Source organism: Lactuca virosa, chromosome 8 (assembly GCF_052849685.1).
Source record: "Lactuca virosa cultivar CGN04683 chromosome 8, Lactuca_virosa_CGN04683_v6, whole genome shotgun sequence".
NCBI classification, from domain to species: domain Eukaryota; kingdom Viridiplantae; phylum Streptophyta; class Magnoliopsida; order Asterales; family Asteraceae; genus Lactuca; species Lactuca virosa.
Window position 1 is genome coordinate 57,178,776 of NC_136433.1, and position 16,183 is coordinate 57,194,958.

The 16,183-nt window shown below is 35.7% G+C and overlaps 2 pseudogenes; one reads left to right on the forward strand and one right to left on the reverse strand.

Annotated features, from left to right (window-relative positions):
- Nucleotides 1-776: 776 nt before the first annotated feature.
- On the reverse strand, nt 777-2,010 carry LOC145133466 (putative RNA-dependent RNA polymerase 1 pseudogene; annotated as a pseudogene).
- Nucleotides 2,011-2,274: 264 nt separating this feature from the next.
- On the forward strand, nt 2,275-5,279 carry LOC145132715 (metal transporter Nramp7.2-like; annotated as a pseudogene).
- Nucleotides 5,280-16,183: the final 10,904 nt, after the last annotated feature.

A 16,183-nucleotide genomic window follows, 5' to 3' on the forward strand; every position in this document is an offset into this window, starting at 1 on the left:
CTATTTTACACGTCCGATAATTGTTTTACACATGAAGAAAAGGTTTTACAATAGAGCACAACAAACAACCGTTTTACAAGTATGATAATAGCATTTTAAATATTGAACACACAACAAAGGCAACAATGAGAGGAGGGGGGGGGGGAGGGGAGGGAGAGTCTCACATTTGAAGATTTCGTCGGAACAATCTTGGGATGACGTCAACAGGTGACATGGTCGTCAGAGAAAGTAGAGAAAACAAGGACCTGTTAATTTTAGTACATAATATTGTTTTGATATATAACGATAAAAATAAAAAATGTTATATGGTAATCATCAACATTCCTTATTGAATTGGATTTTAATTCCCTCCTCCTGTTTTTGGAATTTCGTTTCCCTAGTTTAATGAAAAGTCAAAATCATTTAGGATTCCAATTCATTTTAAAAACTTGAATCAAATAGAAAAATAAACTTTAACATGGAAATGCGGCGGAACTGGATTCCAAATCTTATTAATTTCAAACCAAAAGACTTTATATTTCTTTTGTCAAACACTTTACTTCAAATAAAACTACACATTCCACCTAATATACCTAAGAACTAATAAAGTCACTAAAGTCCAAAGTTATAGTCATGATGTCAAATTATTTTCATCAATCCTACAAGGATCTAGGTAAGCATTAGTAGAAACCGATTACTTTTTTTTTTATCACCTCTTGTTCAACTCCATATAATCTATGTTCAACTCCATATAATCTATGTGTACGTATATATAGTAGATTAAGATACTACTTACATATCTCAAAAATATATCAACATTGATAATATTTACATCAAACCCTACAAGAAACACAATAATCAAAAACCACAATATTTACATCAACTCAAACTAAATCCAACAAGAAACAACAAAGACAACTATAGTGACTTCACACAACTTCAATCATATCAGATTTAAAGCAGTGCTAAACTGCTGTTGAAGCCAATCAGTATCAACATTTCTTCTAACCCTCCCCTTGCTTCTCTTAATCTCAATAAGCTTATCATGCACACACCAAGGAAAACTCAAAAAATGATCACGTGTTTTCATATCCTCATTATATTTACCCCAATAATCCGGATGATATGTCACATGATACCATGCAGATGCTTTCGCATACACATCATCATCTCCAACATCCACATTGCCTCTACCCTTCCAAAACCAATTCCTCGCTTCCTTTCTCAAAGACTTCACAGCCAAACCATTCCTCCCATCAAACGACCTCGACATTTTCATAATACTCCCACTCAACAATTCAGCCTCGGTTTTAATCCCATAATAATCCATCAAATTACCCAATTTGTAATCATACTCAGTTTTAAAATCAAAAGCTTCATCAACATAGTACTCAAACCCGCTGACTTCCAAGTCAACATCGTACGTTTGTCTCGCCACGTCACGCGTGAACGGGTTGACCTGGCTGTTTTGTGGGGCGATGTCTTTGACCTCACGAAAGAGTTTCCCAATCACGTTATATGATTCGTACGTTGTTTTGTTGGATTTTTCCATGAAATCAGGGTACTCTTTGACACGAAGATTTGCAGGGATTTCTGCGGGGACACGGGTTTTTGGAAAATCTACAGCTACTGAGAAAAGCTTTGCGAGCTCTATGCATGGTGGGGCCATTGCCTTTTCGAGTTCTCTGTCTGCAAATACTGTCTTCAACTTTCTGGTAAATTCGTGAAGTGTCAATTTTGTTATAGGTAAATAAAAATATTGAGAATGATTAGTTTGAAGTACATATCGAGAAAATCTACATGAAGGAGCATAGGCTCTGTCGCCTCTTCCCTCCTGAGCCTCAGAGACACGAAGCACAGAGCAGCAGGCGGTGATAGAGATAAGAGATGACACAAATTTTCCTTCCAGTGGGGATTAGGGGTTGAGAGCGAGAGAGATGGAGCGATGTGGGTACCTTTATGATGATGGTGATAGAGTGGATAAAGACGTAGATAAAGGACAAAAGGTAGAGGCGCAAAAATACAGGAGCTGAAGAGGTGTCTCAGTCTCATGGTAGAAGGGGGTTAGGGAGAAGCTCAGAATCCTTTTTTAATTCAAACGGCATGGACATGCCCACAAACTGAAAGCAACCTTTAGAATTTGAACTCCAGCAGCCATGCATCATTTTGTAATGCAAACGGCATGGACATGCTCAAAATCTGAAAGCAACATTTTGAACTAGAACTCTAGTAGCCATGAGTTATGTGCAGAACTCTAGTATAAGTAGCATACTCAATCCAATCCTTTACCATCAAATCTGTTCATACTGAGATTCTTCACATATATAGATTCTCCATTCCCACAGAGACAAAGACAGAGACAGAGATGGCAAGTCTGCAGCATGAACCACGAGTTACAGGAGGGAGCAATCTTGTTTCAGCTGTTGATCTTTCTGTTCTCAACTCCAAAGACTTTGATGATCATAAAGATATCGACCATGATCAGGTGATCTCTCTCTCTCTCTCTCTCTCTCTCTCTCTCTCTCTCTCTCTCACTCTCTTTCCACCCTCACAAACGTTAATTTCAAGATTGATATCTAACCATATGTTTGAAGTTTCTATTTGTTTAATAACAGTTTGATTAATTTGATAACCATATAATATGCAGAAACCTGGATGGAAAAGTTTTCTCTCCTTTGTTGGACCTGGTTTCCTAGTGTCATTGGCTTATCTCGATCCTGGCAACAGTAAGTTTTGATTTCTCAATATCTCATATTCTCATTGTAACTTATATATCTTAATCATTGTAAACTTATCAATGTTTTTTATGCAGTGGAAACCGATTTACAGGCAGGAGCCAACCATAGATACGAGGTAAACGTTTTCTCCATGAAACACCATAGTTGTAGTTCAAAAAAATCACCATTATTTTCAGCTACTTTGGGTGATTTTGATCGGGATAATCTTTGCACTTGTTATTCAATCTCTGGCTGCCAATCTTGGTGTAAGCACTGGTAAGACATTCACTGAACTAGACCTATGAATTTATCTATATATCCAGAAATAATTATAAATATCTAAACTTTAGTTATTCTGTTATTCAGGGAAACATTTATCAGAGTTGTGTAAGGCTGAATACCCTATCTTTGTCAAGTATTGCCTATGGCTGCTAGCCGAGGTTGCAGTCATTGCAGCAGATATTCCCGAAGGTACTAATTTTAATCATGCATATCCATGAAACTGATGTGAACATACGATTTAACTTTTTTTTAATAATATTTTGATTCATTTTCTTTTGATGTTTGCAGTGATCGGAACAGCTTTTGCACTGAATATCTTATTCAAGATTCCAGTTTGGGTTGGAGTTCTCTCACTGGTCTCAGCACCCTCCTCCTTCTTGGCCTCCAAAAATATGGTGTAAGAACTTCAATCATGATTCGTTTTCTTTTGATGTTTTCATAGTTGGTGTTTCCTAATATGAAAACACATGGAATGTTGGTTTCATATATCCATAGGTGAGGAAGCTTGAAATATTGATAGCTATTCTAGTTTTTCTGATGGCTGGTTGTTTCTTTGGAGAAATGAGCTATGTGAAGCCACCAGCTGGTGATTTGCTATAGGGAATGTTCATTCCTAAACTTAGTGGTCAAGGCGCCACTGGTGATGCCATTGCTCTACTTGGTGCCCTTGTCATGCCGTAAGATCCCACTCCCAAAAAATAAAAAATAAAAACCTATTTCTCATATATTTATATTCCCTAAATCTACTTTGGTTTATTAACATTAAGTTCACTTTTTTTAATAGGCATAACTTGTTTCTCCATTCGGCTCTTGTTCTTACTCGAAAGATACCAACTCGAGTTCTTATTCATGATGATGTTTTGAATTACAGGATGCATGCAGATACTTCTTGATAGAGAGTGGCATTGCGCTCTTTGTAGCATTCTTGATCAACGTCTCAATGATCGCTGTTTCTGGCACTGTTTGCTCAGAAAAAAACCTACCAAGTGAAGAAATGGATCGTTGCAACGATCTCAACCTTAACTCAGCTTCATTTCTTCTAAAAGTATGAGCTTATAAGATGTCAAATTTATAACTTCTATACCAACAACATTCACAAAACTTCTCATAATTAACCCCGGTTTTTACTACACAGAATGTTTTGGGAAAGTCCGGCTCTACTCTTTATGCAATTGCACTGCTAGCTTCTGGTCAGAGTTCAACAATCACAGGCACTTATGCTGGACAATTCATTATGTCGGTAGGTTAAAAGAGGTCTTTATTGGGTTTGCCTATTATAACTTTCTGCTGTTAATAATCAAGGTTAACACTAAGCATGTACTATTTGTTATTTTAGGGTTTCTTGGACTTAAAAATGAGGAAATGGCTCAGGAACTTGGTAACTAGGTGCATCGCCATAACACCGAGTCTAATAGTGTAAATAATTGGGGGGCCTTCTGGAGAAGGAAGACTAATTATAATAGCATCTGTATGTGACTCCATCTTTAAAGTTTCATTCTATAGGTAAGCATATTCATGATTCATTGAAACTGGACTTTAATGTAAGTATGGATCTTTTGCAGATGACACTGTCATTTGAACTTCCATTTGCACTCATTCCACTACTCAAGTTCAGTAGCTCAAGTACCAAAATGGGACCTCACAAGAACTCAATATTTGTGAGTTTCAATTTCGTAAATCAAGTATACCTGAAATTCATTTATAATATGATTATTTTTCTTCTACAGATCATTCTCTTCTCATGGGCACTAGGACTTGGAATAATTGGCATCAACATCTACTACTTGAGCACTGCATTTGTCGATTGGCTAATCCATAGCACTTGGCCAAAAGTGGCTAATGTGTTTATTGCAATATTAGTTTTTCCGGTCATGGCTGCTTATGTTCTCTCAGTGATCTACCTTATGTTGCGTAAGGATGTTGTGGTTACATATATTGAGCCATCAAAAGGTGACCCTATTGCTCAAGATAGCATGGAAAGTGGAAATGATGCTGATAGAAGACCAGAGTTGACAAATGCTCCTTATAGAGAGGATCTTTCTGACATTCCATTTCCACAATAGTGTATCTGAAACTTTCTGAGTGGATTCAAAGGCGCTCATTGGTATCTAGCCTTCTTAAACATTACTTCTTTATGTGTGTAGATCATCTGTGTTCCAGGATTGGTCATATACACTAAATGTCTAATCCTAAATGTAGGAGATTTGGTTGCTTGAAACCAAAAAGTTTAATTATCTGCGTTTTGTAAACCGAATGCGCTTTGTAAAGTGAATAAGAAAGTGTACGGCATCAGTTGAATCAGTTGAATCCGTTACAGCTTAACTTGTTTTTCTTCTTCGCATTATTAAGTGAATCTTCAAACTAATGCAACTATATCATATAACCAAGAAGACAAATAAGTCAGCACTCATGTGTGTTTTGGTCCTTTATTTAAAGCAACTTTAGAAAAGAGCAATTAATATTTGTGTGTGTGTGTGTGTGTGTGGGGGGGGGGGGGGAGGGTTGGGTCTAATATTCATAAAAATTAGTGGGCTACTACTACTTCTAAGCAAAAAGAAAAAAAAGGGGGGGGGGGTGGCCCTTAATAAGCTCCGCGCTTGTATGCCGAACACTTATTGCATGGTTTTAAATCTTTTTATACGATGTATGTGTGAAGACCAAAGGGTTTCTAACCCAACGGTATCAGGTGTTGCCTTTCCTCCTTGAGATTGAAAGTTTAAGTCCCGTCATGAACATAGGTGGAATTAAGTAGTAGATTAGATTTGTCGTTAAAAAAAAATATATGTTTTAAAGATATGCCCACTAAAACAACAAATTAGTTACGCTCTTAATAAATACATAGGCCTATTGAGTTACACACAATCCACAATCTAAAAGCAATAAATAAATAAATACGGGGGATAGTTTATTATGATAGATTTTATGCATAAGAACAATCCTATGTGCTCATACAAACCCTAATGTTTGGATCTAGGTTTTTCTATTGTACATGCAATGAATCCAAGACTTACAAACCCTAGATCTATCAAATAAGAACTGAAATAAGGGTTTAGTAATTACCTTTGATTATTATATATAGCAATAACAATCAATCCTTGCTTTGATTGACTTCAGAAAGCTTAGTGCCTCAAGTGTTGCACCTCTAATGGAGTCACAAACACCACTAAGCAACTTGGATGAAGAGGGAGGAGAGAGGAGGCACCAAAAACGGCTGGAAACCCTAGAGGGACTCTTAGCCACGTTTTTGGGGCATAGGGGTCCTATATATACATGTAGGCTATTAGGGTTTGCAACTAGGAAACCCTAATCTGACTGCTTAAGCCCTAAGCAGTCCAATGGACCATTCCAGAAGGCCCTTGGACGATTTCTTTATGGTCCTCCATATAGAATTCGTCCATTGCCATCCAATGGATCCTAAGTCCAACTTTGTAACTATCTTATAATTACAATATCAGTCTCCTTAATTTAATTAATCTCTTTTAGTCACAAAATTAATTCTTAATTAATTCTTGACTAATATTAATTAAACATTATGATTTCTCCTTTAATATATTAGTCTTATAATATATTAATAAATCATAATTAAACCTTTCTCTCGTTAATTCATCCTACATATTGCTATGGTGAAGGCAACCCAAAAGGACCATGCTCATAATCGGGTCAAGTACATACCAAAATAGTTATGGACTTAGACACTAATCCAACAGTCTCCCACTTGGATAAGTCTAATAACTATTTTGCATAACTTCAGAACCTGATCATTGTTATTCTGTGATAATGATTATTGTACATACTGTCTTTGTGACTTATGCTGTTATGTTATTTAGTGTAAATGTTGTTATATGTGCTTACGTTGAGTTATGTGCTATTTATTATACATCATGCTTTGTGATTATGCTATGATTGTGATTATGCTTTGCTGAGTTAGGACCGGAGGGTCCACCCGAGTTGTGGGACCGGAGGGTCTCCACTGGAACACATTGACTGGAGGGTCATTTCGAGTTAGCCTCGAGTGGCTAATGAGATGTGTGTGGTATTTTGGGGGACTCACTAAGCTTCGTGCTTACCGTGTTATGTGTTATGTGTTTCAGGTTTTCCTCAGGATCACGGGAATGTACCGGCTTGATTGTATACATCAGTGAAAGAGTTATAATTTGAGGATCCTGGATTTTAATCAAACAATTATAGTGATGTGATTTGTGAATTAAATAAATGAGATTCTGTGAAACGTGTTATGAGGATTTTGTAATTCCAAATGAAAATTTTATATGAAAAATTCACGGTGTTACACATATCGTGTCAAATTCGTGGCTGACACGTTTTCCTGACACGAATACACGAATTGTCAGGTCTACCATGCGTGGTTTGTGAATAAAGGTGATGCCACGTGGATATTTTACTATTCCACAACCAACCCACCAAGTTATAGAAATGCTATGCACCGATGATTAGGTAGTGAAAGTTCAAAAAGAAGAAAGAGATAAAGAGAGAAATATGAGGGAACCAATCAAATGCAGTGTCTCCGTCCGTCTCCATGGTCACGCCACAATGCTTTATTTGGATTGCTTTTTCAAAGAAAACTACAATGCTATACTTGGTAGATTTTTAAAGTAAAATGCCTTGATAAGAATAAAATGTAATGCTTTTTTAATGTAAGATGTCTTAATAATAAAGTGCAATGCTTCTATTAGGTTGACATTTTAAAGAGAAGTATGTTGATACAACTGGAAGATTTTTGAAAGTAAAACGCCTAGAGAATAAATAAAAATAATACATACAAAAAGAATTAATAACACACAACAAGGTATAAAGATGTTTAATAGATCATACCTGGATTAAGAACTTAAAGTAATCTGCTATTTCTCAGTACACTTGGAGTAAAACAAGATTCAGTATCTCCACCATAGCTAAAAAGAATTAAGAAATCACAACAAAATATACAGATGTTTAGCATCACTCAGTTGTGTCTTACATTGTCAATGAGAACATAAATGAATACAAATGGGCAATAAGGTAAAATTGGATTTATACCTTCACATTGTTCATCCAATAGTGTGCTGAACTTTGCAGTGCAGTTATGAGCCAGCCACTGCAAACCCTTGTCCACCACTTGAAAGTATCACTAAATGCTCTTTTGAAGTTATTGAGAGTCTGAATCGATTTTGATCAATTCAGTCCAAACCAACAAGCAACATAAGAATCCAAACTTGAATGTCCTGTTATAAAATGTAAAATTAGTAAAGATTCAACACCAATCAACTGAAGGCATGGAATAATTATAAAATAACACATCATATAAAACCTTGATATTGACATAAATTGGTAAAGCCTCTTTGATTGGATCCATGGAAGCATCTTTGACTTAATTATTCCTGAATAGATGAAGTATAATTAGAAGTATAATCAAACTAAGGAAATAGAAAGCACTCAATAGTTAAATAAAATTAAAAAAAAAAGAACCTGTAAGATAAACCAAGTCAAGATACACAACTAATTTTACATGTACTTTGTTTTCAACTTCTTGGAAGGGCAGATGGAGTTCTCTATTCTTAAGTTTTCAGATCAGTTCCTTACGCTGGGTGTACAAGGGGTACACAGGGCGTAAGTCAACCAAATTTTGGGACAGTTCAAAATGTGAGTACGCTGGGCATACATAGGCATACGCCGAGCGTACTCATGTTGCTTCCAAACCCTAAATTCTACGATGTGACCCCTATTTAATCACCTTTTCCATCCTTTGGACATTCCCTCATCCAGCCTCCATTCCGTCTAAACCCTAAAACGAAACCCTAGCTTGTGTATGAGAGATTTGAAGCTTAGAAAGTGAATCTTGAGTGTTTGGTGCTAGGAAGAAGATCATTCAAGAGGTGGTGGTGCACTCTGGTTTGTAGATCCATAAACTTCATCCTCTTGTGCACATTTTCAAGGTATATAGTTCAAATCTTGGAGCTTGTTTAAATAGATCTTGTTTAGTCTTGCATTTTGGTCCTTTTTGTCCTAAAGCTTGCATGGATCTTTGTGAGTATGGAGTAGTCCAAATATGTTAAGTCATCATTTCAGACATTCTAAGATGTCTTGAGTCATAAAAATGATAGCTTAGCCATTTCCTTTCTTCCATGCAAGAGTTGTTGGGGGGGGGGGTTTATGAAGTAAAAGTTATGGGTTTTGGATTTTAGCTCCTTGTAGCCATGCAAAGGCTTAAAGTCAGAGACCTTATGGATTAAGACGTTTTTTAGGGGCCAGATCTGTGATTGGAATGGATGTCTTAAGGATTAAGACTTTTTGCATGGAGATCTTGATAACAGCTTACGTACACTAAGCATATGCTTGGCTACCCCCAGCCCAGCGAGATGCGAGCCCTTTTCTGGTGTTGCGCTCTACACCCAGCGTAGAGTTGAGTATGCCGAGCGTATTGACCAAGGTTGACTTTTGTTGACTTTTATGGAATTTGACCATTTGAGTATGAAGTGGATGGTGAGGGTTTTATGAGGGGTAAAATGGTCTTTTACTCTAAGTATAAAATGGATTGTCTTGGGCCTAATAGTATGTGAGAGAAATATCCTAATTATTAATTAAGGTTAATCGGTGTATGTAATTATGCGGAATCTAGTTCCAGCAATTCGGGTGTGAGTTTTATCAGTCATTAGTGTAAGGTGAGTCTCCTCACTTATTCTTACCTGTATAGTAGAATAGATGTATATGTATTTGACGATCAACTGGGTCTAAGTGTTATTACTGTGTTTGTGTTGTTTATATGTGTTAAGACTATGGGTAGGCTCCAGGGTTGCTGATAACCTACAAAGGGTGTTGTTGCCCACTAAAACTTCGGGTAGTCTCCAGGGTTGCTGATATTCATAGTTGTTTTATGTGTTGTGCTATATGTGATATTTTTGGGGAAGTCGCTAAACTTTGTCCTTACAGTTTTTGATTAAATGTGTTTCAGGTACTTCTGAGAAACGCGGGAAAGTGAAGGCTTTATTATATACATTCGCTTGGAGATTTTGTTGCTGGGTATTTTGGGATACTCTGATAATTTTATATGGATTTGTATTTTGACCTTATGGTTTTCTTGTGATGGGTTTTATGAAACATGTTTTATTATGAGGTTAAAAATGAAAATTTTGGGTTGAAAAATTGGATGTTACACGAACCTATTCAGATAATATAACAAGTTCCTTAGAACTTGTACGAACTTGATACGATATTGCTTTGTTTGACTATTAACCGAATCTGGTAGTCATTTGTTACCCGCCTCATCGAGTCTCGTCATATAATCACTAAATGGCTTTACTCTTTAAACTGTTAGTTCAATAACTCTCGTCACTTCAACCCATAATCTGAGGTTTATATTTTTTAGATTTTACTGATCGAATTAATAATCTAATTATGTTGTTGGGTCGGTAATAGCACTTTATTATAATCCGACAGTCTAACTTGGGTCTTGACCCTCGTTCTATGATTATGTCAAAATATTGAAAAACAACATAAATAATGCAATGAATGTGTATGCCTTATGTGCTTAACATTCCTCGTTACACGTACTCTCGTACCCCGTACATCACTTCTCGATCGACCAACACCCTTGCCAAACATGTACGCGAGAATGATGGAAGACTCAAATTTATAGGGCTATTTGGCCGATGCCACGTGATGGCATTCCAAGCACCAAGTCGTGATGAATGCAACATGCCATTCTCTGAAATAGCAACATATTTTTAAAAAGGTCGTAATTTTCTCATACGAACTCCGTTTTTTATGTTCTTTATAGAGTAAATTACACGAGTCGTCCCTCGTGCAGGTGCCAAAATACACGTCCAGTTTCTATTTTCAAAAATTAACTCGAACCGTCCCTCGTTACATTAAAACATATACGCTTCATCCCTCGAGACATAAAAAGACAATTTTACCCTTATTATTTCTTTTTTGATTTATTTTTTATTTATTAATAATTTATTGATTTGTTTATTATGAAAATAATTATTTATTTTCTTTTATCAAAGATATTAAATAAAGATCCTTAAACCCTAAGCACGCCGTCCTCTTCCATCATTTCTTCTTCAGTCATCTCCACCTCCACCAGTATCATCGCCGGCTTCAACGACTTCAGGACATCTTCGTCTCTTCGGCCACTCCTGCGATGCTATCAAACCATTACCCACCACAACTCAACCCACCCTTCCTCTTCCATTTCCCCTTTTTTCCTTCTGTCCACACCGAAATCAGGTCATCGAACCAGGTACAAGTCCATCACGCAAGATCAGATAAGAGGGACATTGAGATCGGAGAAGCAGGTCAGATCGAACCCAAATCGTCTCCATTGATAGTCCTCCTCTGCGATAACACAATGATGTGAACCCTAGATGATGCGACGATGGCAGCGCACCGGTGACGATGGCGGCTCACAGTTGGCAATGGTGGTTCACCGATCGAACGAAGTGCAGACTTACAACCCCCTTTTTCCATCCCCCTCTGTAATGAATCAGATTTGCAGGTTCAGTGAATAAGGTTTGCTTTCAATTTAAGAACCCTAAATCATTTGCTTTCAATCAGTTTTGTATCAAATCAGATTTTCCATCTCCCTGACTCTTACTTCCTAATTTACCCTAATTATTCATTCTTGTTTTGCAGGTGGGTTTTCCGATGGTGGATGGTGGTGGTGTTAACAGTAAATGTGCTTGTTTTGATGGTGGGTTGAGTATATGTTGTTGGTTTGGTGAATGAGGTGATGGTTTGTAGTTATTTTTGGTGAAACATGTTAACATTAACGAAGGAGTGGGTTGGGTGAAGTGAGGGGTAGCGGTGGTGCTACATTTTCCGGTGAGAAGTGGTGGTGGTGCTCCATTTTCTGGTGGTGGCGTAGATTACCGGTGGTGGTGGTGGTCAGTTCTTATTCCACAAAATAGAAAAATAACTAAAATAATTTTTAGTAATTAAAAATAATCAGAGCAAATAATTAAAATAATTTTAATAATTAAAAATGTTCAAAATAAATGAAAAAGAAAAGAAAAAGGACATTATAGTCTTTTTTATGTATCAAAAGGGATGAAACGTGTAAATTTAAACTAACGAGGGATGTACCGTGCAACTTTTAACAATACGAGAGACGGTCCGAGTTAATTTTTGAAAATAGGGACTAAACGTGCATTTTGGCACCTGCATGAGGGACGATTCGTGTAATTTACTCTTCGTTATATCTACGGAATGGTCTCGAAGAGTACTAGAACTTCCTTTCATTTATGGAAGACTCAAAGGGCTATTTGCCCAACGCCACATCGTGTCATTCCAAGCACCAAGTATTAAGTCTTGGTGAATGCCATGTGTCATTATCTAAAATAGCAGCTTACTTTTAAAATGGTCATATCTTCCTCATATGCACTCTGTTTTTATGTTCTTTATATCCACGGAATCGTCTCAAGGAGTACTATAACTTCCTTTCATTTGTTTACTGCTAATGACATTTCATTTTTAATTTGATTTCTTGCTAATGAGGTAACGATTTTTCGAGCGTTACAAGAAAGATCTACAAAAGAGTATAGGATCATAGTTGAAGTTGTATTGTAGATGCTAAAGAAGTTAGTTTTAGATATCTTTGATTCATAATGGTCTGATGATAATAAAAGTTGAACCGCTTTTTAGTCTTTGATGCATTTCCTCAAACACCTCACATGCAAATCGAACGATGGTCTGTAGAGAAGAGTAAAAAAATTGAATGATTGATGTCATGAATTTGTATAGAAATTGAAATGTATATCCACAACTTTTGTGAATTTATATGTTTAATTATCGATATGGTGTTCTTTTGAGTATATGAAACTTTTAACCTTAAAATGATTATTAGTTCTTAAAATGTCATTCTTAACTTTTTTTTTTAAATCATGTAAGTATGTACACCGTTATGTTCGAATTTTGTAATTTATGTGAGAAAAAAAGTTGCTTGCATTTAACTTTTAGTCCCTATTTTGTTGTTGAATTTAAACGGATTCGATTCATAAGGATCATAAGAATTTTTTTAATCATAATAGATTAATGATTAATAGCAATTTTGAATCATAAGAAATTTTTTAATCATAATATATTAAGGCCCATGACAATTTGAATGATAACAATCTAATTTGAATTATAACAATCTAAGTCATAAAAATTAAGGATATTAAACATTTTAAATTATTATTTTATGAATAATATTATTTTGGATCATAATAGTCTGAATCATATCATTTCAGCATTTCTAACTAAATTATAATTTTTACAAAATTGATTTATAAATAGTTTTGAATCATATCATTTTTAACCAAATCTTGAAATTTTGTAAAATAAAGTGTGAAATCTAAATAAGTTTTATATTATAATATTTTGGATCATATCGTCTAGGATCATGTTTGATTTTTGTATAGATTTTAATTTATAATAGGTTTTGGATCAATAATATTATGGATCATGTTGTTTATGATCATATCATTTCCATGTCAAAATCAATGAAGCTTTCCTTTGTCTACGATTATGTGTTTTTAAACTAAGTCAGTACATTTTCAACATTTTCATGTACAATCAAGAAAAAACATCATAAATGGTCCCTATGGTTACCCAAAATCTGAAGTTTAGTCCCCGTGGTTTAAAAACCTCATAAATGGTCCCTGCGCTTTCAAAACTTTTGATGTTTGGTCCTTTTTATTAACTCCGTTAGCTTTCTACCGTTAAACGAAGGATATTTCCGTCATTTAACTATCCAAGGACCTTTTATGAAGTTTTCTTTTATTTATTTCACCTTTGACAAAGCTACACGTAATCACCTTCATTTCCTGGAAACTTGTCCCCTTTCCTTTTCCCTATTATACATATAAACCAATACCCACTTCGCATTTTCCTCCAGATCTCACTTCTTTTCGTTGAATTCATCATCTTTCCCACTTGGGTATCAAGAAATCAGCTATCTTAAACCATGGAAAACAACAATCAATCGTCTTTTTTGGCAGTACAGTGATCAACTTCGTGTTCAAAGCAACAATCTTTTCAGCCTCTCCCTTAACGACTCCATCTGGAGCCACCTCATACGCCTCCAAACGCCCCGAAAAAGAACGCCGAAACTTCGACATCCATGTCGGCGGTCACTTCACCAACTCAAACACCATTAACACCAACCACTCCAGTTCATCCAACTCCGATTTTAATGGTTTTAACTTTGACTTTAAAGTCGGGTCGACTAATCAAAACTAGACCGGTGATTTTGGGATCAACGGTGGGTTTAACAAAGGAGTTAACTCAAAGCCCGGTTTTAATTTTATTACCATTGATCTTAATTTCGAGAAAAATGGGTTCAAGAAAGATGGGAAGTTTGGTAAAAATAGCGACGATGATCATCTTTCATTTGGGGTTAAACGTGGGAAGAACAAGAAGAAAAAGAAGAAAGAACCTAAAAGTCATTTGGGGTTAACCACACTTTGATTCTTCTTCAAGCTCTTTGGTTGAATCCACTTTGTTACTTTTAGGTTTAAGTAATCAGAGTAGGATGAAAGGCAGTCGGATTTGGCTATGGAGATGAAGGCAGCGAGCATGAGGGCTAGGAAAAAGAAGAAAGAACCTGAAAGTCATTGATCCAAGATCTGGATGGAAATTCTTAAACATCAACCATCTGGAGAAATCACTTCATTTAATTGTCAAGACTCAAGAAGATTGGGGATATTTAACATTGAGGATGAAGGCAGCGAGCATGAGGGCTAGGAAAAAGAAGAAAGAACCTGAAAGTCATTGATCCAAGATCTGGATGGAAATTCTTAAACATCAACCATATGGAGAAATCACTTCATTTAATTGTCAAGACTCAAGAAGATTGGGGATATTGAACATTGAAGATTTTGTAGTAGCTTTTCAACATATTTTTATGGTGTTCCTCTAATGTTGAGACAAGGATTAACATCATGTTATGCGTTTTTAATTTTTCAAGTGTATGTATGAGTTTGGAGTTTTAGTTGTTGATGAAGGGTGGGGGAGGAAGATGATGGGGGTGGGCGGTGCTATTTTTGGTCGTGTTGGAGAGAGAGAGAGAGAGAGAGAGAGAGAGAGAGAGAGAGAGAGAGAGAGACCCTTGGTTATTAAATTTATTTAAAGAAAATAAATAAATAAAAGAAAACTTCATAAAAGGTCATTGGATAGTTAAATGACGGAAATGCCCTTCGTTTAACGGTAGAAAGCTAACGGAGTTAATAAAAATGACCAAACATCAAAAGTTTTGAAAGCGCAGGGACCATCTATGACGTTTTTAAACTACGGGGACTAAACTTCAGATTTTGAAAAACCACAGGGACCATTTATGATGTTTTTTCTACAATCAAATTCATATCAAATTGAGAGTGTAAAAAATAATTAAATGGTGGATATTGTGATACGTAAGGTGTCATTTAAAAATTGAGTGTAGTTTAAATTTAACATAAATTAAAAAAGAATACCAAAGTTTGATTTTCAATAGAACACAACAAATCTAATTTCCATAGAACTATTTTACACGTCCGATAATTGTTTTACACATGAAGAAAAGGTTTTACAATAGAGCACAACAAACAACCGTTTTACAAGTATGATAATAGCATTTTAAATATTGAACACACAACAAAGGCAACAATGAGAGGAGGGGGGGGGGGGGGGGGGAGGGGAGGGAGAGTCTCACATTTGAAGATTTCGTCGGAACAATCTTGGGATGACGTCAACAGGTGACATGGTCGTCAGAGAAAGTAGAGAAAACAAGGACCTGTTAATTTTAGTACATAATATTGTTTTGATATATAACGATAAAAATAAAAAATGTTATATGGTAATCATCAACATTCCTTATTGAATTGGATTTTAATTCCCTCCTCCTGTTTTTGGAATTTCGTTTCCCTAGTTTAATGAAAAGTCAAAATCATTTAGGATTCCAATTCATTTTAAAAACTTGAATCAAATAGAAAAATAAACTTTAACATGGAAATGCGGCGGAACTGGATTCCAAATCTTATTAATTTCAAACCAAAAGACTTTATATTTCTTTTGTCAAACACTTTACTTCAAATAAAACTACACATTCCACCTAATATACCTAAGAACTAATAAAGTCACTAAAGTCCAAAGTTATAGTCATGATGTCAAATTATTTTCATCAATCCTACAAGGATCTAGGTAAGCATTAGTAGAAACCGATTACTTTTTTTTTTATCACCTCTTGTTCAACTCCA